This window comes from Bufo gargarizans, chromosome 4 (assembly GCF_014858855.1).
Source record: "Bufo gargarizans isolate SCDJY-AF-19 chromosome 4, ASM1485885v1, whole genome shotgun sequence".
Lineage (NCBI taxonomy): Eukaryota > Metazoa > Chordata > Amphibia > Anura > Bufonidae > Bufo > Bufo gargarizans.
The window spans coordinates 64,490,008-64,514,860 of record NC_058083.1 but is presented as its reverse complement, the minus strand read 5'-3'; the positions used below and the strand labels follow the sequence as shown (position 1 = coordinate 64,514,860).

Here is a 24,853-nt window from a genome sequence, read left to right as displayed (position 1 = left end):
CTCATTGTACAGATCCTTGTGTCCTTCTATATACTCCCACTCCTCCATGGAGAAATAGACCGCCACATCCTGACACCTTACAGGAACCTGACAACACAATGACACAGTCATCACCCAGACCCCTCCAGTGCTGTTACTGGAGAATTTCCCAGCATTCCCAGCAGTGTCACCTCTCCAGTCAGCAGCTCAATCATCTTGTGGGTGAGTTCTAGGATCTTCTGCTCATGTATCAGGGGTAGAGGCTCTGTTATGGTGGTCCTGCTCCACCCTCCTGACTCATGGATGATGGGAGTCTCCTCTGATGTCTTCTTCACTATGGTGTAATCCTGTGGATGGAGAGAGACACTTAGGGAAAGAAATTCCTTCCTGACTCCAGATCTATAATCAGAATCCCTCCCTGGATCATGGCCCCATCTCCAGTAATCTAGTCACTAGAAGCTGGAATATTATTACCCACCAGGCCCCTCCTGGACTATTCTAGAGAACCCCCATGACATAGTCTCACTGATCTTACAGTAAAAACTCCTCTTCTATGTTGGTGGAGAAACCTTCTTTCCTCTAGACGTAGTGGAGGCCTCCTTGTTATAGTCCAGTATCATCTAGATGTCAGACTAGTGGTAGAAATCCTCCCCCAGGCCACACTCCGGCCATCTCCTCCTCTGCTTCCTCTCCTCCTGGGTACAACCTGCCTACTTTCCTTCTCATGGCTCCTACAACATGACTATTGGTCTCCATGATACATCACTGACCATACTGGTGGCTGATCTTCAGGTTCTCCATTACTTGGAAGGTCTGGAGGCCGTTCTCCAGGACCCTGGACTCTTCCTATCACTTCCTATGATGGATTCTCCTTCCCGATGTCTGACTTGTTACAGAATACAATAAAGAGGAGAGAAATCTAGAAAAGTTTACCTCTCCGCTCAGCAAGGAGATGATCTCCAAGGTGAGGTCTAATATTCTTCTGCTGATCTCCTTCCTGTCCATCCTTGGTGGTCATTCAGGAGAAGAGAACTGGAGGAGCTGGAGGCTTCTAGTACTGCAGGCGCCTTTATGAGGAGAGGAGAGGCTGGAAATCCTCCAGGGACAAGAGCATTAGTGAGATCCAGAACCGCACTTACTGCTCCTGGAGAGACCCCGCTTCTCAGAGCCCCCAGCACCGGGGATAAAGGGGGATTCTGGAGAAATGGCTGATACCAGAGAGAAGAAGAGGCTCCAGACACCACAGCAGTGACTACCGACCAGGATCTGCTCTGTATCTGCTGCACTGCAAGAGTTGAAGGACCTGGGATGATGTCACTGTCATGTGATCAGTGCAGGGGGCGGAGCTCAGGAGTGGAGAGAAGTGGTAGGAAAGGACCTGGGATGATGTCACTGTCATGTGATCAGTGCAGGGGGCGGAGCTCAGCAGCAGAAAGTATAAGTAGAGGTGAAAGACCTGTGATGATGTCACCATCATGTGATCAGTGCTGGGGTGGAGCTAAGCAGTAGAGAAGTCATAGGGAAGGACCTGTGATGACATCACAACCATGTGACCATATTCCTGTGAGGGAGGGGAACTTCTGGAGATGTTTTCACAGGAGGAGATGAAGGTGTGATGCTCTGCAGGGATCGGAGGAGCTCTGTGTGCACCTGGAAGCAAAGATGTAGAGGGGTTTTGGAAACTTGGCATATCTTTTACTGGGAGAAAGACTGAATCCCTTTTCTAGCTCACGTTACGCTGCACGGGTCCACGTCTTGTAAACCAGTGAGGAACGGTGGGAGAGTTCACTTTTTTGCCTTCAGGTTTCCTTGGAGTTATACCTGTAAGTGTAATTTATCATTGCTTTGGTCGCCTCACTTTCCAAAAAGAAACAATGAAAAAGCCCCTGAAATGGTATCAATTAGAAGAACCATTTGCTGCTCAAAATAACAAGTCCTTATACAGTTCCATGAACATGTGAGGACTAGTGATGAGCGAACTTCTGTTTTTAGTTCGGCGTCTAAAGTTCGGCTTCCGGTTAACGGAGAATCCCGATATGGATTCCGACTTCCGTTGTGGTCCGTGGTAGCGGAATCAATAATGGCCGATTATTGATTCCGCTACCACGGACCACAACGGAAGTCGGAATCCATATCGGGAACCATATCGGGATTCTCCGCTAACCGGAAGCCGAACTTTAGACGCCGAACTTAAAACAGAAGTTCGCTCATCACTAGTGAGGACCTCTCAGAACATGACGGCAAGAAAACGAATTAGTTTTCCTTTGAAAAGTGTCCTATTGCACTAGAGCATAATAAAACCATATATGAATGTTATATCACCGTATGTGTACGTTTTGTGGTGATGACGAATGACCGTATTCACCGAATTCACAGGAATGTAGATCTCGAATGGCAGTAAGAATCTGAGGTACGTTCTAGAAAGCCAGCTACTGACCCACAGAATAAATGTAAGGTCATTTAAGCCACGCGACAACCGGAAAATCCTGTTTTATTTCCCTTTTCCGAGAAGAGTTAAGAAAGGTTACCTAATACGTTACACGAGGGAGAGTCAAAAATGATCCACACTCTGGCTGTAGAACTTTCTTTCAGAAAAGACAAATGCCTCTTAAAAATACAATTTCAACATAATCTCCCTGCTTTTCAATACACTTTGTCCATCAGTCAACAAGCTTTCATTAACAAGTCCTCACTAAAAAATGTTTTGGTAGAGCTGTGAGACACGAATGCCCCAATGTCTTCATGAGACGTGAATCTCCATCCTCGTAGGGCCACATAATCCACTGTCTCTCGTCTATCCAGCAGAATCAGGCCTACTTCTCATCTCTCATATCTTTCCTGTCACACAGCCCTAAACAACTTTTTAGCACTTTTAACTCCCTTCTCCGTCCCCCAGCGCCCCCACCCTCTCCTCTCTTCTCAGCTGAGGACTTTGCCAAATATTTTAAACAAAAGATAGTCAACATCAGAGAAAGCTTGACTACAAAGTCCCCTCAGACCCTCTACACAACTGCTCGGTCCTCTTCTCCCAAAGCCTGCTTCTCCATCATTACAGAAGAAAAACTCTCCACTCTACTCTCCAAATCTCATCTGACCACCTGTGCACTTGACCCAATCCCATCCCACCTCGTCCCTAACCTCACCACAGTGTTTATCCCAGCCCTAACTCATCTCTTCAACCTATCACTAAACTCTGGTGTCTTCCCCTCTGCTTTTAAACATGCTACCATTACACCCATCCTTAAAAAGACTTCACTTGACCCATCTTCCTTGTCCAGTTATCGCCCAATATCACTTCTTCCGTATCCCTCAAAGCTACTTGAACAACATGTCCATTCAGAACTGTCCTCCCACCTCTCCTCCTGCTCCCTCTTCGACAGCCTACAATCTGGCTTCCGACCCCACCACTCGACCGAGACTGCCCTTACCAAAGTCACCAATGACCCACTGACAGCCAAAACCAAGAAACAATACTCTGTCCTTCTTCTCCTTGACCTGTCCTCTGCTTCGACACTGTTGACCACTCCCTTCTGTTGCAAACTCTCTCATCTCTTGGCATCAATGACCTGGCCCTCTCCTGGATCACATCATACCTCACAGACCGGACGTTTAGCGTCTCCCAATCTTGCACCACCTCCTCGTCTCATTCCCTCTCTGTTGTTGTCCCGCAAGGCTGTGTCCTAGGACCCCTGCTCTTCTCTATCTACACATTTGGCCTGGAACAGCTCATAGAGTCCCATGGCTTTTCACTCCTACGCTGACGACACACAAATCTACCTCTCTGGTCCAGACATCGCCACCTTACTATCAAGAATCCCACAATGTCTATCTTCTATATCATCCTTCTTCGCCTTTCGCTTTCTAAAACTTATCATGGATAAGGCAGAATTCATAATCTTTCCCCCATCTTGTTCAACCCCCCCCCCCCCCAGCGGACCTATCTATCGTGATCAATGGATGCACACTCTCCCCGGTCAACAAAGCCCGCTGCCTTGGAGTGACCTTGGATTCTGCCCTTTCCTTCCAACTGCACATCCAAGCCTTTTCCACCACCTGCCGCCTCCAACTCAAAAACATCTCCCGCATCTGTGCTTTCCTTAACTTTAAATCTGCGAAAATGCTTGCACATGCCCTCATCAGCTCCCGCCTAGACTACTGCAACACTCTCCTCTGTGGCCTTCCATCTAGCACTCTCGCACCCCTCCAATCTATCCTCAACTCCGCTGCCCGACTAATCCACCTCTCACCCTATTACTCCTCTGCCTCTCCCCTCTGCCAATCCCTTCACTGGCTCCCCATTGCCCAACGAATTCACTTCAAAGTACTAACAAATACATACAAGGCCGTCCATAACCTGTCCCCTCCCTACATCTCTGACCTACTTTCCCGATACACCCCCACACACACTCTCCAATCCTCACAAGACCTCCTTCTCTACTCTCCTCTTATCGCCTCTTCCCACAATCGACTCCAAGATTTCTCCTGTGCTTCCCCCATACTCTGGAACTCGCTACCCCAATATATCAGACTCTCACCTACAGTGGAATCCTTCAAAGAAACCTGAAAACCCACCTCTTTAGACAAGCCTCCAACCAGTGACCCTGCTGTCTCTATACCGCCATGACCAGCTTCACCCACACCTACTGTGTCATTCTCCCACACCATGTAGATTGTAAGCCCTCACGGGCAGGGCCCTCTCTCTTTCTGTACCAGTTTGTAACTCATCTTGTTGATGATTAGTGAAATTGTCTGTATTATGTCTGTGCACCGCTTATCATATGTACAGCGCTATGGAATGAATGGCGCTTTAATAATGAATAATAATAATAATCCGCTCATGTGCATGTGTCGTGGAAGGGCATCTGGCTCCTTCTTCATGGTTGACCCTTGAGTGACCCTCTTTGAGCGTCTCGATTTATTCATACTGCTTCATGACAAATCACTTTCTTCATCCTGTGCAGTAAATCTTCCATAACTATCGGCACCAGACGCACCCTCAGACCACAGAAAACCCAGTCACTGCATGCTGCTTTTCTCTCGTACAAATCACAAGTAGGGCAGCCATTGTTTCTCGCCCCGCAGTCACAAATGACCTGGAAAAAGCACATTCAACCCTCCACAGCAGTGACTGGAGAGGCCCGACACCCTGGACCCCCGCCGATCAGCTGTTTAAAAAGGCAGCGGTGCTCCAGCAGCGGCGCGGCCTTCTCACTGTTTACCGCTGGCCCAGTGACGCCATGACTAGTATCAACTAGGGTGGGCGGGGCTAAGCTCCATTCAAGTGAACAGAGCTTAGCCCCGCCCACGCTAGTTGATACTAGTCTTGACATCACTGGGCCAGTGGTAAACGGCGAGAAGGCCACTACGCTGCTGAAGCGCCGCTGCCTTCTCAAACAGCTCATCGGCGGGGGTCCCGGGTGTCGGACCCCCGCCGATCAGATGCTGATGATCTATCCAGAGGATAGATCATCAGTTAAAAGAAAGTGCAGAACCCCTTTAAGCAAAAAGCATAGATATGGTAGGCAATAACAAGTGCTCGGCGGCACTAAATCAGGTGCTCGGCGGCACCAAATCAGAAACCATATGTCCTACCACAATCCGGGGGGTTCCAGTGCACATCCATGAATCCCGGAGGAAAAGCAAAAACCATCTATCTCTAAGCTAGATGATGATGTGGTATTGAAGGACAGGGTGGGCAAAGAACTGTCCCTGATATTGCCCTACAGGGGGGTGCTATTCTGGCCCTGATAACCTAAAAATGGCCCCAGTAAGCCCCTAGGCCCCTGACTTCCAGGTGATCACTATATAGATCTATAGATATATAGATCTATGTGTTTTTGACTCATTATAAAAGTTTATTATAAGTATATCGCACCCCTCTGTGTATCACACATATCGCTAGCACACCTATTCTAGTCCTTAAAATGACTTTTGTGGCCCTATTAGCTAGCGTTTGGTGTCCTTACAGCCTGTCCCTGCTCCACACAGCAACCTCTCCCTACACTGGCAAAACACTGAATGTAAAATGGCAGCCAGATCAGGTTTATTTATAAGGTAGGGGGTATGTCCATGTGCTGAAATGTCTCAGTTGGCTGTCCTGTACCACCTGATTGATGTGTCATGGGTCAAAGTTCTTCATAATGTAAAAGGATATGGCGGGCGTGAATTTCTCCATATGTTCGCATGTTTGGCGAATCGCGAACACGCAAAGTTCGCCGCAAAACGACCGCCGGGCGAACCACAAGGCCATCTGTAGTGCCTGGTCCATTGGAAAAGGTCAGAAAGTGACATAAACACCACCGAAATGAATCGGGAACACCATGGGGACGATGTCTGATAAGTGTGAGATTGAACGAGTTGCAAGTGTGTCATGCTATGTTATGGCCAGAGAGTTTGGGTGATAGAGAATGGGATACAGATAGCACATCATGTCGTTAAATACATTGACAGGAACTGCAAAATAAAGAGTTAAGAAGTAGCCCAGGGTTTGTGTGTCAATAGGTACTACATAAGTTGGAAATGGGAATACAGAAAGAGAGGAGGATCCAAGGGTCCTGGATTTAGTGGTAGGAACCAAGAGAGGAGATGACATCTTTAAAAGCATCTGAAGTGAATAGACTGTCCCTTTGAGGATTTGTCACCATGCTCTTGTTGTTCATAGTGTGGCTATGTTATAGTTGGTGTTCAGTGAATCAAGGGACTTCGATCTGAATTTCAGGGAAAATTTGATTTGCCATGAAGCCGAATTTCCTTGTGCTGAGGCGGTAAAATAAAATCATCCGTTTGAGCGCAAAGAGCTGACCTCCACCATCTTGATTAAAGATCCTTCTCAAAACCCATATGACGTCTCCACAATGGCCAGCGCGAGATTTCACTCTGGATGTTCAATCAAGATGGCGGGGACCATCTATTCACGATCAAAGTATGAATTTATTTTATTTTTATTTTTTTTCAATAATCTTTTTTATTGAGGTGGAAGATTACATACAATATATACGTGAGTACAAGACATAGAATGATGACAGTTTGACAGGTATTATTGCACAAACAAACATCTTTGGTCATCTCTTAAATTCACAATTCCACCAAATTTTTAATTTTTCTACCCTCCCAACCTCAACCCTCCCCCTCCCTAACCTAGGAACACTGATTTGAGACAAGTGATTTCAGTATGCCTTATATAAAGATGCCTATCATATCCTAAAGCTAAAATTCTCTTGCGCCAGATTAAGCTTCCAGTTTCCCTAATCTATTAGCAAGTTGCGCTTCCAGGTACCATTTAGTCAACTTGAACGGGTCCATAAGCTCTTTAATCTCGCTACGTGACAATAGCTTCTCTACAAAACTCCTCCATTTTTTGATGAACTTCTCGACTAAGCGTTCCTTATCCTGTTCCACCTCAAGTCTTTCTAAATAAAGGACAGCCTTCATTATACCGATCACCTCCTCCCATGACGGCACTTCCCCTTCCAACCAATGTCTTAAAAGGGCTTTCTTTACTGACATCAACATAAGATGTACCCCTCCTTTGGCGACCACTGTACCCATTTCCTCATCCTGTTTTCTGGGTATATAATGAAAAATACACTGTTAGGCCCCATGCACACTGCCGTGTTTCACAGCCGTGTGCGGGCCGTGGAACCGCGGCCTGGATCCCTCCTGAGAGCAGGAGCGCACGGCGTCACTGGTTGCTATGACGCCGTGCGCTCCCTGCTGCCGGCACAGTACAGTAATACACTGGTATAGATCAGACCAGTGTATTACTGTACTGTGCCGGCAGCAGGGAGCGCACGGCGTCATAGCAACCAGTGACGCCGTGCGCTCCTGCTCTCAGGAGGGATCCAGGCCGCGGTTCCACGGCCCGCACACGGCTGTGAAACACGGCAGTGTGCATGGGGCCTTAGGGTGATAATCCCACAGTCTCCCCCCAAATTGTTTTTTTTTGTTGTTGCATTATAATATTTTAATAACCAGTACATTAATCGGTAATAATTTGATAAGAGAAAAAGTAGTACTGTATTATACTTGGTGTAGTAAATTAAGTGAGCCCGGCGTAAACGGTGGAGCACCATCGTGTGGTCAATTTTGATATCATCCTTGTATTCATTTGTATGCCATTTCTACTGCATGTATTTATAATAAATTATATTTTATATAATTAATTGCACCCTGTTTCATTAGCTGCACAAATTAACTTTAGATCTCATCAATAAAAGAACTGGCGTTTATATGTCCGCCAATTACATTTTTCATTTTTCATAAAAAGATGAAATCATAGTTTTTATGATTTCATATCTTATATGAAATAAATACCCGACAAACCATAAGATATGGTCCCCTTGGAGGCGCTTCAAATCCCAGAGAGAAGTATTATAGCTAGACTCCACCCCCATCCCCATTTCATCTATATGTTATAAACATTAGACCCTTTTGGAATGAGTCACGGCCCATGACTGGCCAACTGACCAAGAGATACTGCTAGATAACTTAGAGTTAAATAACAACAAATCCCCCCCATTCCTCACTGTGCGTCCCCCCTTCCTTTCCACCCTTTTCTTTATTCCTACAATTACCTCGTAGTTATTTGTTTCCCATCTTATGTATCTATCTCTACATCTATATGAGCTCAAGCACAATTATGTATATTACATCTGATACAGATCTACTCACAACTTGTATGTGAAATATTTATTCTCTTATTGTAAAGCTTGTATCTGATGTCACATTACGACTTACCTAAACTCTGTGCCTAAGTGATGTTACTTTGCTACTTCAAGACAAATGATTTGTTAATGTCTTTTTGGGATTTAAAAAACTAAATAAAGAATTATTTAAAAAAAGGCTTTAAAACATATAACTGCAACAAAAAAGAAAAGAAAATGATCTCCACATGATTCTTCTGAAACAACTGAGGTGTCTGACAGAGAGGGAGTAATGTAACCTCTTCCATCACTTCTATGTTGCCACCGATAGACCTTCTTAGCCTGGAAATCCACCAGATCTATATGGAATTTCTTGGCCTTTAAATCCTGTATATTCTTTCTCCTCTTTGCCGAGCAACTCTTGTAGTTGTTCCCTAACTTGATCTATTTATTTTTCGATCTGCTCCAATGACTTACGATCAAACCCAATCAGAAGCTTAATCAAGGTAACAGAACGCTTATTAAGGGTTTCATCCCATCTAGAGATATAGACCATGTCGGCTGTTTCTAAAGTGGGAAAAACTTGAATTCTGAGTCCCCTAGGGATGAGGTTTTTTTGAAGATAGTTTTCTAGGGCAGCCTTATTCCACCAGATCTTGGTGCGTTTTCTTAGCAAATCCCTAACTTTTTGTTTAAGGTCTCCTTAATATCACAAGTCTCTGAGTCTGCAGAAGTTTTTTCACCAAAAATAGTTCCAAGTTTGGAAATCCATGCCACATCACATTTTTTATAATCCATATACTCTTAAGAGTTTTTCTACAAAGACAAAAACATATATAAAGCAGTACCTCAAATACTATAAAGACAAATACAGAGGCCTAGTAAAAAACTGCAAAACACCCCAATAAATCTCAATGATCAGAGAAAATTGTATAAAATATATCAAAAATATTTTATTAAGACATCATAATAGAAAATGGTGAAAAAAACAATTGTGACCCAAAGGGATTACGTGTAAAAGGTATAGACAGAGTAATTTTGGTCTGTCAGGGAGGAGATGTCAAAAAGATGCTTCTACAAAAAGAAATCAAATGGATTATAGTTTTGAAAACTGAGATTCCCGAGGGTTTGAATGAGTTTTAGGTCCTTTCTCAGAATATAGCGCTCTTTTAATGACTGGGGTATAATGTTGGTTATTTTCTTTCTTTTTTTTTGTTTTTTTTGTTTTTTCTGATTAATAATTCTGTCACAGTATTCATAGTATAACCTTTGGGAATATATTACCGACCCCTAGAAATAGGCAAGGTGAGATTTGATTGAAGAGTAAACATCTTGTCTCAAGCTCTGCACTAGTCACTTTAATATCACAATATGGATTGTTTTTGATTTACTATTTACTGTATTATGTTCACATTTAGTGTATCATGTTGAGTAATTGATTGTCACTATTTTATCACTTGCGATATATGTATATAGTATTTTTAGTATGATATTCTATTTATCACCGAGTATTTTTGTACAAAATTATGGTAAAAATATTTAGAAATTTGCATCTGCACATTCAGAATATGTCTTCTAATGAACTGTCTGTCGCATATCACTGCGCAATATCCAAATGTGGGATGCGCACGTTGGTGCGTGGGCACGTGTGGTGTCGGTCACGATGGGACAACTTGGCGCGCTGTTGTGATGTCAGCACCTAATCATGCGGGGAATGCGACCTAAATTTAACTCATGTGCCTTTTTAGTATTTACACCCCTACTTTTGCACTTACATTTGCCTCCTGTTGAAGCCAGGAAGCCAAATACTTCAAACAAAAGATAGTCGACATCAGAGAAAGCTTGACTACACAGTCCCCACAGACCCTCTACACAACTGTTCGGTCCTCTTCTCCCAAAGCCCGCTTCTCCACCATTACAGAAGAAAAACTCTCCACTCTACTCTCCAGATCTCATCTGAGCACCTGTGCACTTGACCCAATCCCATCCCACCTCAACCCTAACCTCACCACAGTGTTTATCCCAGCCCTAACTCATCTCTTCAACCTATCACTAACCTCTGGTATCTTCCCCTCTGCTTTTAAACATGCTACCATTAAACCCATCCTCAAAAAGCCTTCACTTGACCCATCTTCTTTGTCCAGTTATCGCCCCATATCACTTCTTCCGTATGCCTCAAAGCTACTTGAACAACATGTCCATTCTGAACTGTCCTCTCACCTCTCCTCCTGCTCTCTCTTTGACTGCCTACAATCTGGCTTCCGACCCCACCACTCGACTGAGACTGCCCTTACCAAAGTCACCAATGACATACTAACAGCCAAAACCAAGAAACAATACTCTGTCCTCCTTCTCCTTGACCTGTCCTCTGCCTTCGACACTGTTAACCACTCCCTTCTGTTGCAAACTCTCTCATCTCTTGGCATCACTAACCTGGCCCTCTCCTGGATCACATCATAGCTCACAGACCGGACGTTTTACTTCAAACAAAAGATAATCAACATCAGAGAAAGCTTGACTACACAGTCCCCAAAGACCCTCTACACAACTGTTCGGTCCTCTTCTCCCAAAGCCCGCTTCTTCACCATTACAGAAGAAAAACTCTCCACTCTACTCTCCAGATCTTATCTGAGCACCTGTGCACTTGACCCAATCCCATCCAACCTCATCCCTAACCTCACCACAGTGTTTATCCCAGCCCTAACTCATCTCTTCAACCTATCACTAACCTCTGGTATCTTCCCCTCTGCTTTTAAACATGCTACCATTACACCCATCCTCAAAAAGCCTTCACTTGACCCATCTTCTTTGTCCAGTTATCGCCCCATATCACTTCTTCCGTATGCCTCAAAGCTACTTGAACAACATGTCCATTCTGAATTGTCCTCTCACCTCTCCTCCTGCTCTCTCTTTGACTGCCAACAATCTGGCTTACGACCCCACCACTCGACTGAGACTGCCCTTACCAAAGTCACCAATGACCACTAACCTGGCCCTCTTCTGGATCACATCATACCTTACAGACCGGACGTTTAGCGCCTCCCACTCCCGCACCACCTCCTCGTCTCATTCCCTCTCTGTTGGTGTCCCGCAAGGCTCTGTCCTAGAACCCCTGATCTTTTCTCTCTGCACTTTTGGCCTGGGACAGCTCATAGAGTCCCATGGCTTTCAGTATCACTCTTATGCTGACGACACACAAATCTACCTCTCTGGTCCAGACATCACCACCTTACTATCAAGAATCCCACAATGTCTATCTTCTATATCATCCTCCTTCGCCTTTCGATTTCTAAAACTTAACATGGGTAAAACAGAATTCATCATCTTTCCCCCATCTTGTTCAACCCCCCAACAGACCTATCTATCACGATCAATGGCTGCACACTCTCCCCGGTCAACCAAGTCTGATGCCTTGGAGTGACCTTGGATTCTGCCCTTTCCTTCCGACCACACATCCAAGCCCTTTCCACCACCTGCCGCCTCCAACTCAAAAACATCGCCTGCATCCGCTCTTTCCTGAACTTTAATCTGTGAAAATGCTTGTACATGCCCTTATTAACTGCCGGCTAGACTACTGCAACCCTCTCTTCTGTGGCCTTACATCTAGCACTCTTATTTAGAAGTCCTCCTCACCAGCTGGGCCAATTTTACTTCGCCAAAGAAAAGTATGGTTCTCTCCAGCCATGTATAGTTTACCATGGTCTGAACAAGATAACGGTGAACAAGTACCCTCAGCACCTTATCTTTGAACTGTTTGATATGCTCTGTAGAGCCAGAGTGTTCAAGAAGTTCGACCCGATTACAATTTGATCCGTATTCATGAGTTCGATGAGTGGAACACCCATGATGGCCATTATGAACAACTCGTCATGCCCTTTGCAAAATACCTGCAGATCTTTTTCTGTGTTGTGGTCTATCTGGAAGACATTCTGGTCTTCTCTCCTGACCTGACATTGCACAGTCGTACTGTCCTCCTGTGTCTATGAGCAAACAGACTGTACACCAAGTTCAAGGAATGTCTTTTTGAAAAAAAAAAAACTCCCACCCTTTCTGGGTTATGTAATTTGTGATTGTGGTATTGAAATGGACCCCGAAAAGCTGAGTGCAGTTCTGGAATGGTCTCATCCTATGGGCGTGCAAGCCATTCTGCAGTTCCAAGCAGGGGCGTAACTATAGGGGAAGCAGGGGAAGCGGCTGCTTTGGGGCCCTGACCCAGAAGGGGCCCATCCAGGAGGAGGAGGACTAAAAGATTTTGTCAGGGTCCCCCTCAACAGTATTACACAATGAATTTATATACAGTGACAGTATAGACAGTGTACAAAATAGATGGAACAGCTGCCGGGCCTGGTCTGAGAGAGCGATCTTTACTAGCCACAGGAATGGGGGCGGTATGAAAGGAAGGGGTTGTGAAAAAATTACTGGGGGAGGGGGGCCCCATTCAAAAATATGCTGTGGGGCCCAGTAATTTCTAGTTACGCCACTGGTTCCAAGGCTTCGCAAATTACTACTAGCAATTAATCTCTTACTTTTCCACCCTTAACACCCCTTTATCTGCCCTTACCTGAAAAGAGGTGAACACTAGGGAATTGACACCAGAGGCTAAAGTTGCAGTTTTGTCTCTCAAGAAGGCCTTCTCCTCCACAGATTCTAAAAAACAATTCTTACTGGAGGTGAATAGATCCTCCATGGCAGCTGGTGTTGTCCTTAACCAAAGAGGTTCCTCCATTAAGATGGTCACCTCAATTTTTTTTTCTCTAAGTCTTTCTTCCCAGCAAACTGCAATTACTTCAGACAGAGAACCGCTTGCTATCAAGTTGGCTCTGGAGGAGTGGTGTCACCTTCTGAAGGGGTCCTGTCATTCTGTCACCATTTCCACAGATCACAATCTTACAATTTGATTTTGTCTTAAACTTCCATCCTGCTGAGAAGAACCTTAAGGTAGATCCCCTTTCCCATAAATACAAATTCACTCGCTTTTTGGGTCCTTTCGAGATATTGAAATCAATCCTGTCTTTTATAAGCTGTGACTACCACAATTTGTCCATATCCAGAATTCCTTCCATGTATCACACCTCAAACCTTTCGTGCTCTGTAATAAGCTGTGATTACCACCATCTCTCCATATCCCTAATTCCTTCTAGGTGTCACACCTCAAACCTCCGGTTCTTAATCAATACGCCAGATCTTCTGTTGCTCCTCCCCTTACTTTTGGTTCTGAGAAAGAATTTTTTTTTAGAGAATTCTGAATATAAAGAAGAAAAGGAAAGCAAAATCTACTGTTTGGTGGACTGAAAAGGTTACAGTCCAGAGGAGAGATCCTGGGAACCTGTTGAAAATATGTATGTACCAGCCCTTCTAAAAAAATGTTTGCAACAGTCTGGACCAAAGAAAAGGGCATGTAGGGAGGGCTGTACTGTCATGGTGGCAGCCTGTGCCCACCTCTGCTCATCTCCAACTGGTGGGCACAGTCGCTGCCTTGCTCACCTGCTCCATAGCTTCAGGGGTCTTGCAGTCCTGTCCTACCAAGGTATCTCTCTCTGCTCCTCAGTAACAGCCACCAGAGTAACAATTCACCTTCCACGCGAATATAGCCTGCTTCATGCTAGCAATGTCTCTTTGTACCTATAGGGCAAGCATACTCTTCCCACCTATTAAAGGGTCAGTGCACCCTAATTTTTCCCAGCCAATTACTGATTTCATTTCCCTGTGTGAAGGTGCTTGATCAATAGGTTCTAGTTTGCTAGTTTCTTGCAAAGGTGTTCCATTTGGCTGTTCCATGTATCGACTTCTGGAATTGACCGTCCCCTGCCTAACCTGACCCCTGTCTGTTCTTCGTTTTTACCCTGAGCTGCCAGCCATGACCTTGAACTGTTTATTGTATTGCTCATTCTTCAGATGCCCTGACAATGACCTGTCCCCGAGTACAGTTTTGCCTGATCGCCTGGTGCTCCTCACTGGAAGACCTGAGGGGACACTTGTCACGGATGGTGTAACAGAAAACAAGAAGTTACAAATAAGGATCCGACTGGCTTGATCCGAAACTAAGGAACAAAAGAGTGACCCCTATTAAAGCCCTGAAGCTCTCCCTGTCTTCTCAGCCCATGCAAAGATCTCTATGATAGATAATTGCATGCCCTCCTGCCTCGACTGTATAACACCTGAACACCCTATAATAGTGAGGGGACACGACCACCGGCTCCCTACACTTAATACGGAGGGAGTCAGGGTCACCTAGGATCAAGGCAACAGGAAAACACAAATAAATGAACAGACTTATCTGTAGAAGCATCAGTTGAAGCTTGCAGCATAAACACACTCCAGGAAGTTGTATAAACCGCAAGGTGAGGCAGTATGAGGAGGATATATATAGGGAGGCAATCACTGCTAATAGATGACAGCTGGGAGAGGGAGGAGAGATGTCAAAACGAAAGCAAAACAAAAGAAGATCATGCAGGAGGTACTGAAGAACGTCTATCAGAACTTCTCACAGATCTGGTGGTGACAACACTTTGATAACACCCTTAGGAGTAGCCGCAAGTTATATCTGTTCAAGTGACACAGCTGATCCACATAAGCTCCTCTATAAAAAGTATTATGATTCTTAATAAATATAGGATGCTAATTATTCTGACTGTTCAGAACAATGGGTGCATTTTTGTCTCCGTTAGCTAACATAATTTACCAGAATAATTAGAATCTCTGGGGTGAACTGAGTTAGCATGGAATTCCTGTGCAACCTAAATTTTGCTCTAACAGGAGTCAGCGCTCTCAGCACCACTCCTCCTAGAATAATGGCTATATAGGTTTTCTCTGACTTTTAGATCACTTATTTTATAGGTAATAGTGTCTGCCTTCATGAGAACCTCTTAGGCCTTAGACCTGTGTAAACCCTGCCTGTAGGAAGGCCAAGATGTTCTGGGAAGCTGGCTCTTCACTTTCCTTTCCCAGATCTTTGAATGAAATATTAAATTAATTGAGAATTCACTTCTAAACGCATTTAGTAGTGACAGGCTTTCTGCACTGCATTAATGTCTCTATTGCAGGCACTTAAATCAAAAGTCTCTATCAATTTCCAGGCCTTCAAGCTGAGCACTTTGTAATTTTGGCAATATACTATGTTCTGGACTAAGAAGTCCAGGTGTTGAGACAGTTTCCAAAAATTGACTCAGTTGAGACATTGCTAGTTGCACGGGAAGCCAGACCATTTTGGACAAGAAAGGTATTATTGCAATCTCTGACGCTCCTTCTTATCGGATCTTCTTTAGAAATTCAAGATGACTGGATTCTCCAGAAAGATGTAGGCTAGATTGAAGTCTCCTTTGATTGAAAACATATCCAGAGAATAAGGCCTGTTGTGATGGACTAGAGGGAAGAATATTGCAATATTTTGTGTCTCAAGTTGCAATGAGTTCTATAACTGGTCTCTAGATTCTGTCTACCTTATGGTTTTAGACCTTCTGATTGAGTTCCCATTCCCCTGAAATGGGCTGCTCTCAGCTTGGTTTGCCTGCCCAGACATTGGCCTTGCCTCTGATCTGGACTGCTATCAAGTCTTTGACACAGACATCTGCGAATTTCATTATGTCAGCTTTGTTCCTGAGGAGATGCAGGAATTTGGTGGTGACCTGGAAATTCTAGTGACTGACTGAAAACACATTGTCCACCTGAACATTGATGGCTCTGCCATCTAGCAGATGCCGAAATTGCACCTGGGCTTTGAAGACAGCCTTAATCCACCTGAACGAGAGATATTGTTTTCTTGGGGGCTCCAAACACCATGTGGCCTGTGACACAAGACATGCACTGCATCTAAACAAAGGCATTTGTAGTCAACACTGCCCACTCCTGAGATCTCATTTACCTTCCTACTATGGCATTTACCCACTAGAGGCTGTTATTCCCAAGCCTGAGATGTCAAAGTATCCTCTGCTGAGAGTGTGATAATGATGTTCAATGTAAACAAAGTGACACTTCTGAGTTGGAACCTGACGTTACTTTTTGAAATGTATTAATATTTACCACTGTAAGCTGGTCAAAAAGTCCCCATTACCTAGAGAATATGCTGATTCAGCACCTGAACTGGCGATGCCCAGCCAATCATCTCAGAAAGGTATAATTGCTATTTCTCTCCTCCTGAGAATCATTATCATTGGGCTACCACCTTAGTAAAAATCCTAGGGGCTGAGCATAAACAGAAAGACAGGCACCAAAATTGGAAGTGTTTTAGAACGCCATTTACTAGAAAGACAACTCTCAGAAATTGTCGGTAAGACCCTAACCCTTCAAGACCGGACATTTTTTACTTCCTGCCTTTATGTTCACATAGCCATATAAGGGCTTGTTATTGTGGGACAAATTGAGCTTAGTATTACATATAATGTAGTGGGAAGCTTGAAACAAATTCCAAATGGTGTGAAATTTGAAAAATAACACAAATACACCTTAGTTTTATGGGTTTTGTTTTTAGATTGTTCCCTATGAGATAAAACTAACCTGTTTTCTTCATTCTCAGGGTCAGTACGATTACACCGATACCACATTTATATGGTTTTCTTGTGTTTTAATACTGAAAAAAAAAAGTAACCTTTTGAAAAAAAAAAGAAAAGATTTTTTCTCATCATCGCCATATTCTGACCCCCAACATTTTGTTATCGTTATGTCTATGGAGATGAGTGAGGGCTCTTTTATTGTCATTTTTATAGATACCATCTTGGAATATGTTAGATTTTTTGATCACTTAAGTTAATTTTTTTTGAGAGGTGAAGTTCCTAAAAAAATTTGTAAATTAGCCATTAGATTCTTTCTGTTACAACATTAGCCATATTAGATAAACATTTTTATATTTTAATAGTAAGGACATTTTCAGATGCAGCGATGACTATGATGTTTATTTTTTGAATTATTGATTTTATTCGGGGGAAAGGGGGCGATTTAAATGTAAATCTTTTAACTATCTTTTTAAACTTTTTTTTTACTTTTTTACCCTACATTTTTTAGGCACCCGAGTGTCTAGCATCATGGAATTGTTAGATTGCCACTTTTATATATCAATGGAATTGAAAATAGATTTAGTAAATTGCAATCTAGTGCTGCCATCTGCAGGCCTACATTGGATTATACATGTGAAAGGCATCGGAACCTCCAGCAGGCTCTAGCCTTTCACATCCAATGAACAGCTCCCCCACTAGCCATTGAGGGAGCCATTCCAGGCTCGGAAGCACAGCACTTCTGGATTTTGCACTCTCAGATTCTGAGGTCACATTTGACCATTACCTGTGATCAGTTTTATCACCAATCGCAGACATTAGCCCAGGGTGTCTGCTGTATGAAACAGCAGAAACTGATTTCTATGGCTCCCTTTGTGCTCGCAAGTGAGCACCATTTTTACATGTACAGTGGAGTTCTGGAAGGGGTTAAATCTAAGGTGTCTATGAAGCTTTTTTTCTCCAACAGATCTGTTTCCATACAGAATGTCTCACTTTTGACAAATGAGTTTAGATATCTGAGGTCCAGAACTTGCTATTCAGCAATGGTACTAAGAACAGGGACTACTCCTCCGACCTGTTGATGACAGAGGCACTTCTTAATAAATTGTGCAATAGCTGATAGGAGTATGAGCCCAACGTTCCTTCGAATAGAAACATGAGGACTGGAAAATTCAGTTCTGAAGGACAAAGGAAACCTAAGGTGTAACCGTTTAAAATTATATTGACAACCCAACGGTCTAACCCTTGATTTAACCAGGAAGAGGTGAGTATAATGCCAATCTTCTACCCATTGGCATTTCCTTGTGTCAGAAATTGTAATCCCTCATTCACATATCAGTGTTTTGGTCAGTGATTTCTATCAGTGATTGTGAGCCAAAACCAGGATGGAGGTATAAGGGAAAGATCTGCACCTGTTCTCTGTTTAGAGCCGCACCTGGTTTGGGTTCAAAAGCACTGATGGAAATCATTGACCGAACACGGACGTGTGAATGAGGCATAAGGTGTTGCTAAGTAAGGATAGTCTCCTCTTTGTGGGTTCGTACCTCTTTCCACCTCCTGTTCCCTGGTTCTAGGAACTCAGGTGTGTGATGTGGAAACTCTTGTCAGAAAATCTTCTGGACCTGTGAATAAATGGCAAGGTCTTATCCTTTTTTATCAGATAGTCTCTCGAATAGTCTGTCCAGTTCCTCACCAAACAATCTTCCAGGTTTAAATCTCATATCACATAGGGCATTTTTAATGTCACGTCTGCTTCTCAGGGCTTCAATCAGACCACCTCCTGACCTGCTCTGGACATATTTCTCACAATTCAATGCCTTGAGTTGGGGCAACACATGACAAAAACAAGCAGCCAGAGATCTATATCTGAAGGACCTTATTAATTTGTCCCTAGCGATGTTGTCTTGGATGTCATCTTGAATTTGAAACACCCAAACTCTCAATGCCTTAGCTACAAATGCGGCAGTTATCGACACTTGAGCTGAGCTATATAAAGTCTCTTCAACCATCTCTGTTTTATGATCTAAGGGATCCTTCAGACTGGCACCATCTTCTGATAGTACACCTGTTTTTCGAGTCCAGATCATCACTATCATGACACTGCACAACCCCTTCAAAATTTGGGGGAAGAAAACTTTAAAAGTATAATAATGACCTAAAAAAATCTTGGTTAAAAGATGCAACCCCAAGTGTGGTCATTGTTCATTTTGCACATGCATGCATATAGGAAAGACAATACATGTGTGCCAGGTTGTTTCCTGTGGGTGTGATATCACTGTGCACCTGATACTCTGTCCATGTGATCCCGTATATTGGTAAAATAATTCAGCCAATTCAGATTTCATGATCTTTCTATTCACTGACTACTGGAAAGGATTGTACGGAGAGAAAGTCATAAGGGTGGTCTAATACTCTTTATTTGTGCATGCTCACAACAAGGTTTTTTAGAATTGATAATCAGAACAGAGGAAATAGGACCCTGTGGATTGAATGACAGGAACGATCACTGCTCTTTCTTGTAGACTGTAAAGGTGGCCATACACATCAGTCTAAAGTTGATCAAAACCGAAGATTTCAACCAAACGGAATATTCGTTGGGTGAAATTTAACAACAAACAATCGTTTTAGCCGACTGATGACATGCCATCATCGTCTCAAAAGAAGTTGGCCGTGTTAGAAATTTTCAGCCAGTAGTCAGATAAAAGAGCTGTTGTTGAAAAAGTGGGGATGAAAGATCTTTCTTTGGAAGAATGTTCCCTGAATTATCTTTCGTCCATCGCCCTGTTTCACTTAATATGTATGGCCAGTCTGAACAACTGTAATGTTAGTGAAGTGTAGTAATCAGTGACAGTCTAAAGGTGGCCACATCAGTCTTTTGTCAGCCAAACACACTGAGAACAGCAGGTTTGGCTGCTCAAATCTCTGCAAAAAAAGAACCAAACAATACTACCTAATTCCTCAGGCCGATGTTAAAAGCTAAGAACTTTGCCAATATCTTCCATTTTGTGTAAGATGTTCTTGTGGTGCATGCGGTCCGCCCCGGCATCCTCCGTTGTACGCATTTTCCTGGGGATTGCCGTTGTCTGCGAACCGCATGCAGAGGAATTGCTCCCCCGGTTATAGACACACTACAGTGTCTGGGTTTGGAGCATTTTCACCCGTTTAGGCCACTTTTTTGGTTTAGGTTTGGCTGCCCCCCTAATCTGTTTGGCGAGCTTCTGTCTCTCCCCCCCCCCCCCCCCACAGATGATGTCAGAGGAGAAAAGGATCTGCTGAAATGAAATTTTTTGGTGACATAAGCTGCACCAGAATCTGTCTGGCGGCGTCTCTCTCCACTGTCCTCACAGAATACATAGACATGTTCGGCCAAGCTGAAGCCTGGAGGGATTTGGGAGAGATAGCTGTTGGTTGACACCTATTGAATGTGTATGAGCTGTTTCAAAGCCCAAGTGCATTGGATGCTTTGTGGTGGAGAAATTTGACCATCTAATGAGGCATTTAATTTCTGACATGTCTGCAAACCGCTTGTTCACCAGATGATTGTTCAAATACCAACCAACTTCTGTGTAATGTGTATGACCACCTTGTTTATGCTAATATGAACTTTGATATATTTTTATCTGGAACTATCTGTTGAAGATTTAGTGATGTTTTGTAATTAAGATAAGACACATGGCAGGGTCTTAACAGCATAGCCATTGTATTCCAGTAGGCCTTGAGAAAGCATTTGAGGACACAAATCAAATTGCACCTTAAAAATGTTCAATGGCAGAAACTTCACCCATTTACATCCTCGGAGCAACCTTGCCCTAAACAGAGTGGAGACCAAATGAAAATCCCTATAATCCTTAAAAACTCAAAAGTAAGCCCACTCCCAGAGGAATTTGAAGAAACAAGCTTCACCGCTTGAAATTTAGGAAAAAATTTGCAAAAAACAATGGAGACAACACTCTACTTCCACCAAGATTGCACCCACGTCACGAATAACCTGGACCTGCTTGTGTCATTAGATGCATCACCAAAAGGGGCAGGCTTCAAGAACCAGTTGAATGTGGCCGTCAAGCTTACTGCCAGGAAGCAAACCACATGCCAATCTAGAAAGGAGTCAAAAAGGTTCATGAACCTTAATGAACAAGTACGCTCCTTCAAAGCAAAACTAAACATAGAAAAATACCAAACCTGACACAAGGAAGAATGCCACCCGTCCAGCAGAGTAGTAGAAAAACAGACGAGGGTGGGGTGGCTTGGTGGGCCTTTTAATGTTTCATCATGTGAATTACCAGCAGCTGGAGACTTAACATGACTGTTTTTGTGTTTTGCTGTGTAGGACGGCCAAGAAAACTAGAATTTCAAGATGTTTTTATTTGAAAAGTCACAAAAGGTTTTTAAAGTATTTACACTCTTCAACATTGAAATTTCAACATCAAGAATGAAAAGACATGGCATTATGGAAATCACAGGATCGATAGACATATAAATGATATGCAACACATTCAAAACATCTCAATTTGTCCAGTATGGGGTATAAGTGCCACGTGCAGATATACACACACTTCCACTTCTTGGCATGCCATCAAAGAGGTTATTAATGGTGGTCTGAGGAATGTTCTGCCATGCTAAATGCACTTGGGCACGCAAATGATCAAGATCAGCTGATGGCAGCTCCATTTGCAATTTCCATCCAATTTCCCAGAATTGCTTGATGGGAGACAAGTCTGGAGGCACTGCGGCCATGGTAGCACGTTTACACACATCCTGCTCACAGTAGCATAAGAAATATGCAGCCTGGCACAGTTATTGAAAAATGTCTCTTGGGAGACTTTGGAGAAGTGGCCGTACCACTGGTTACATGACCGAATCATATGAAGCTGAGCTGTTAGTGTATCTATGATCACAACAATGTTATAATGTACAGAGCAGGTTGATGGGAGATGATTGTGTCAGGACCGGCTCATGTAAAATCCCTGCTGTGTGGATAGTAACACAATTATACAGTTTTTGTATTAAAGCTTTATACTTTAATGTTTAGTCCTTGTGCGCTCTAGTAATCCTTAGCCTTTATAAGAATGTTATGCTTCTTCATGGAAGAATAGGAAACCATACCTCACATGTAAGAGACCAGTAGACAGTACGACCTCATTGACATCTGTGTCTTTTGGTGAGTATCTTGTATTGGCAACAACACAGACTGCAGAACTGGACTTTACCTTTGCCAGTCCAATAGATAACAATAGATCTTGGTACTCATACCCCAAGGACATCCAGAAGGGCTGAACTGCCCAACAGACTGTTGCAAACATATCACAAATGAAACATGTTTCAACACTGGCAAAAAACATGACACTGAAACAAAATCACCGGTGGATAGGAACTGAATGCTGTGGGTCACAGAAGGAGATAATCCATCAATGGAGTGGGTGGCAGATGTGTGGCACATGTGAAGATAGTGAATGAATGATAGTGAGCAGAAAAGAGGCAATATTGAACTTACTCGATTTGTATTTAAGTAAAAAAAAATCAGCCAGGACAAAGCAACAGACAAAAACCAAACACAGCAAGAAATGGTGGAAATACAGTTCCCAGAATAAACATAAAACACACAGGACTAGAACCAAAATGCACATGGCAAACACTATACCAATAACTAGAATGGAGTAAAGTCTGGATATATAAAAGTCTCATCTATCAGCGACTCCACCCTTATCAATCAGAGAAGGCAATAACCACACACAGATTCAGAAGGCAAACGCTCAAACAACATTAGAATTTAATTAAGATATGGTCATGTTTTCCATGTTTTAGACCTACTCCTAAGTTTGGGTTAGAAATACGGACATTACATACTGACCAAAATACACATATAGTATGTGAATAAGACTCTTTAATAAGCACCTGCTGTAGGTTGATTTTGCCAAAGGGACATCGCCGGGTATTCAAGGCAGAGAAGGATTTGGTAGATCTATGAATATTTTGTGTAACAAATTATTACAAATTTAAGTTATTATTTTCCCCATCACCTTTATCTTTCTATACTGTACAAATGAATATAAAAATATCAATATGTCCACCTATGTTACCTAAAAGTCTCTAAGGGAAGTCCTTCCTTTTTTGCTATGTTCCTCTGAATTCTCCTGCAGTGTGGGTGGAACAGTGTCAGGTGGTGCCTCGAGCCCACCAGTAAAATTCATTCTGGAAGCCCACTGTACAGCTACATGCAAATATTACCTACTCACATAGCGGCAGGCAGCAATAAGACACTCAAGATGATTCATTATGGTGATTCCTGCAAAAACTTTGAGAAGTTGGGTCCCTGGGGAAAAATGATACGGCCTGGCTTGCCTTTGTACTGAGGGCCCATCTTTGTCAGTGGACCACCAAGGTATTCACCTGTTTCCCTGTGGGTGAGTCCGAGCCTGGAGTTGAGGTATGAATACAGTAGGAAGCAAGGTTCATTGTGACAATTCATCTTCACTGCTCTACAGTAAACAAGGCTCTTATTTTCTTCCTCAAATGCACAATACTTTTCCTCCATTGATCCTGATCACTGTTGACCTCAGGTTAATCGAAATTGGGTGTTTTTTTTTCTATGTGAGTTTCAAAATTTGATTTTAGGATGTTGTAAAACATATGGTACCTAAAGAACATCAAAATCATTTATCTCCCGTGTGATTTTTCTCATGTGTAACAAGACTTGACTTTTGTCTAAAATATTTCCCACATTCTGAACATGTAAATAGCTTCTCTCCTGTCTGAAATCTCTGATATACATCAAGAATTGACTAACTTGTAAAACATTTTCTACATTCTGGACATGAAAAGGGCTTCACTCTTGTAAATTCTCTGATGTATAATAAAACCCAATATATCTTTATAGCACTTGCAGTAAAACAGTTTGACCTTCTTGATATATAATTACATTTGATCTATCTATGTGAATTTCCTCATGTCTACTAACATATGATTTATCTGCAAAACATTTCCCACATATTGAACATGAATATGGCTTCTCCCCTGTGTGAATTCTCTGATGATCTTTAAGTTTGGTTTTTGTAACAAAGCTTTTCCCGCATTCTGGACATGGATACGGCTTCTCTCCTGTGTGATATCTCTGATGTTTAACAAGATCTGATTTATTTGTAAAACCTTTCCCGCATTCTGAACATGAAAATGGCCTCTCTCCTGTGTGACTTCTCTCATGTATAATGAGACCGAATTTTTTTGAAAAAATTTTTGAACACACTGAGCATGCAAATTGCTTCTCTCCTGTGTGAGTTCTCACATGTTGAGTAAGACTTGATTTACATATAAAGCGGCTCCCACATATTGAACATGAAAATGGTTTCTCTCCTGTGTGAATTCTCTCATGTTTAACAAGATTTGCTTTATTTGCAAGACATTTTCCACATTCTGGACATGAAAATGCTTTCTCTCCAATGTGAATTTTTCTGTGGGCATTAAGAGTGGATCTGTTTTTGAAGTGTTTTCCACATTCCCCACAATTAAAATTTTTACCCCCTTCCTGCCCAATAATTGTGGTAACAATCTGTGATTGGTCGGGAGCAGGTTCCTCATGATTAGGAGGATTATATGACGGGTCTGTACAGTTAAGTCCTTGATGTACATTACAGGTAATAAGGTTTTCTTCTGAAGAGCGCTGCCCGATATCTTCATCTTTTTCTTTATAGTCTACTGTTAATATGACATTTTCCTCAGAATTCTTGAGATTTTCTGTTAGGATTAAAATTA

The 24,853-nt window shown here is 42.9% G+C and overlaps 2 protein-coding genes and 1 long non-coding RNA gene across 3 annotated transcripts in view; 1 reads left to right on the top strand and 2 right to left on the bottom strand.

The window, feature by feature from the left end:
- LOC122933840 (gastrula zinc finger protein XlCGF26.1-like) overlaps nucleotides 1-24,853 on the bottom strand; it is a 327,998-nt gene that overhangs the window by 101,301 nt on the left and 201,844 nt on the right.
- Nucleotides 1-24,853, bottom strand: part of LOC122933829 (gastrula zinc finger protein XlCGF26.1-like) — a 700,524-nt gene that overhangs the window by 636,529 nt on the left and 39,142 nt on the right. The gene's annotated exons all lie outside the window — the stretch shown is intronic.
- On the top strand, nucleotides 1,605-23,871 carry LOC122933954. The gene is made up of 2 exons (XR_006388618.1): nucleotides 1,605-1,802; nucleotides 21,435-23,871. It is a non-coding gene; the product is annotated as an uncharacterized LOC122933954 (long non-coding RNA).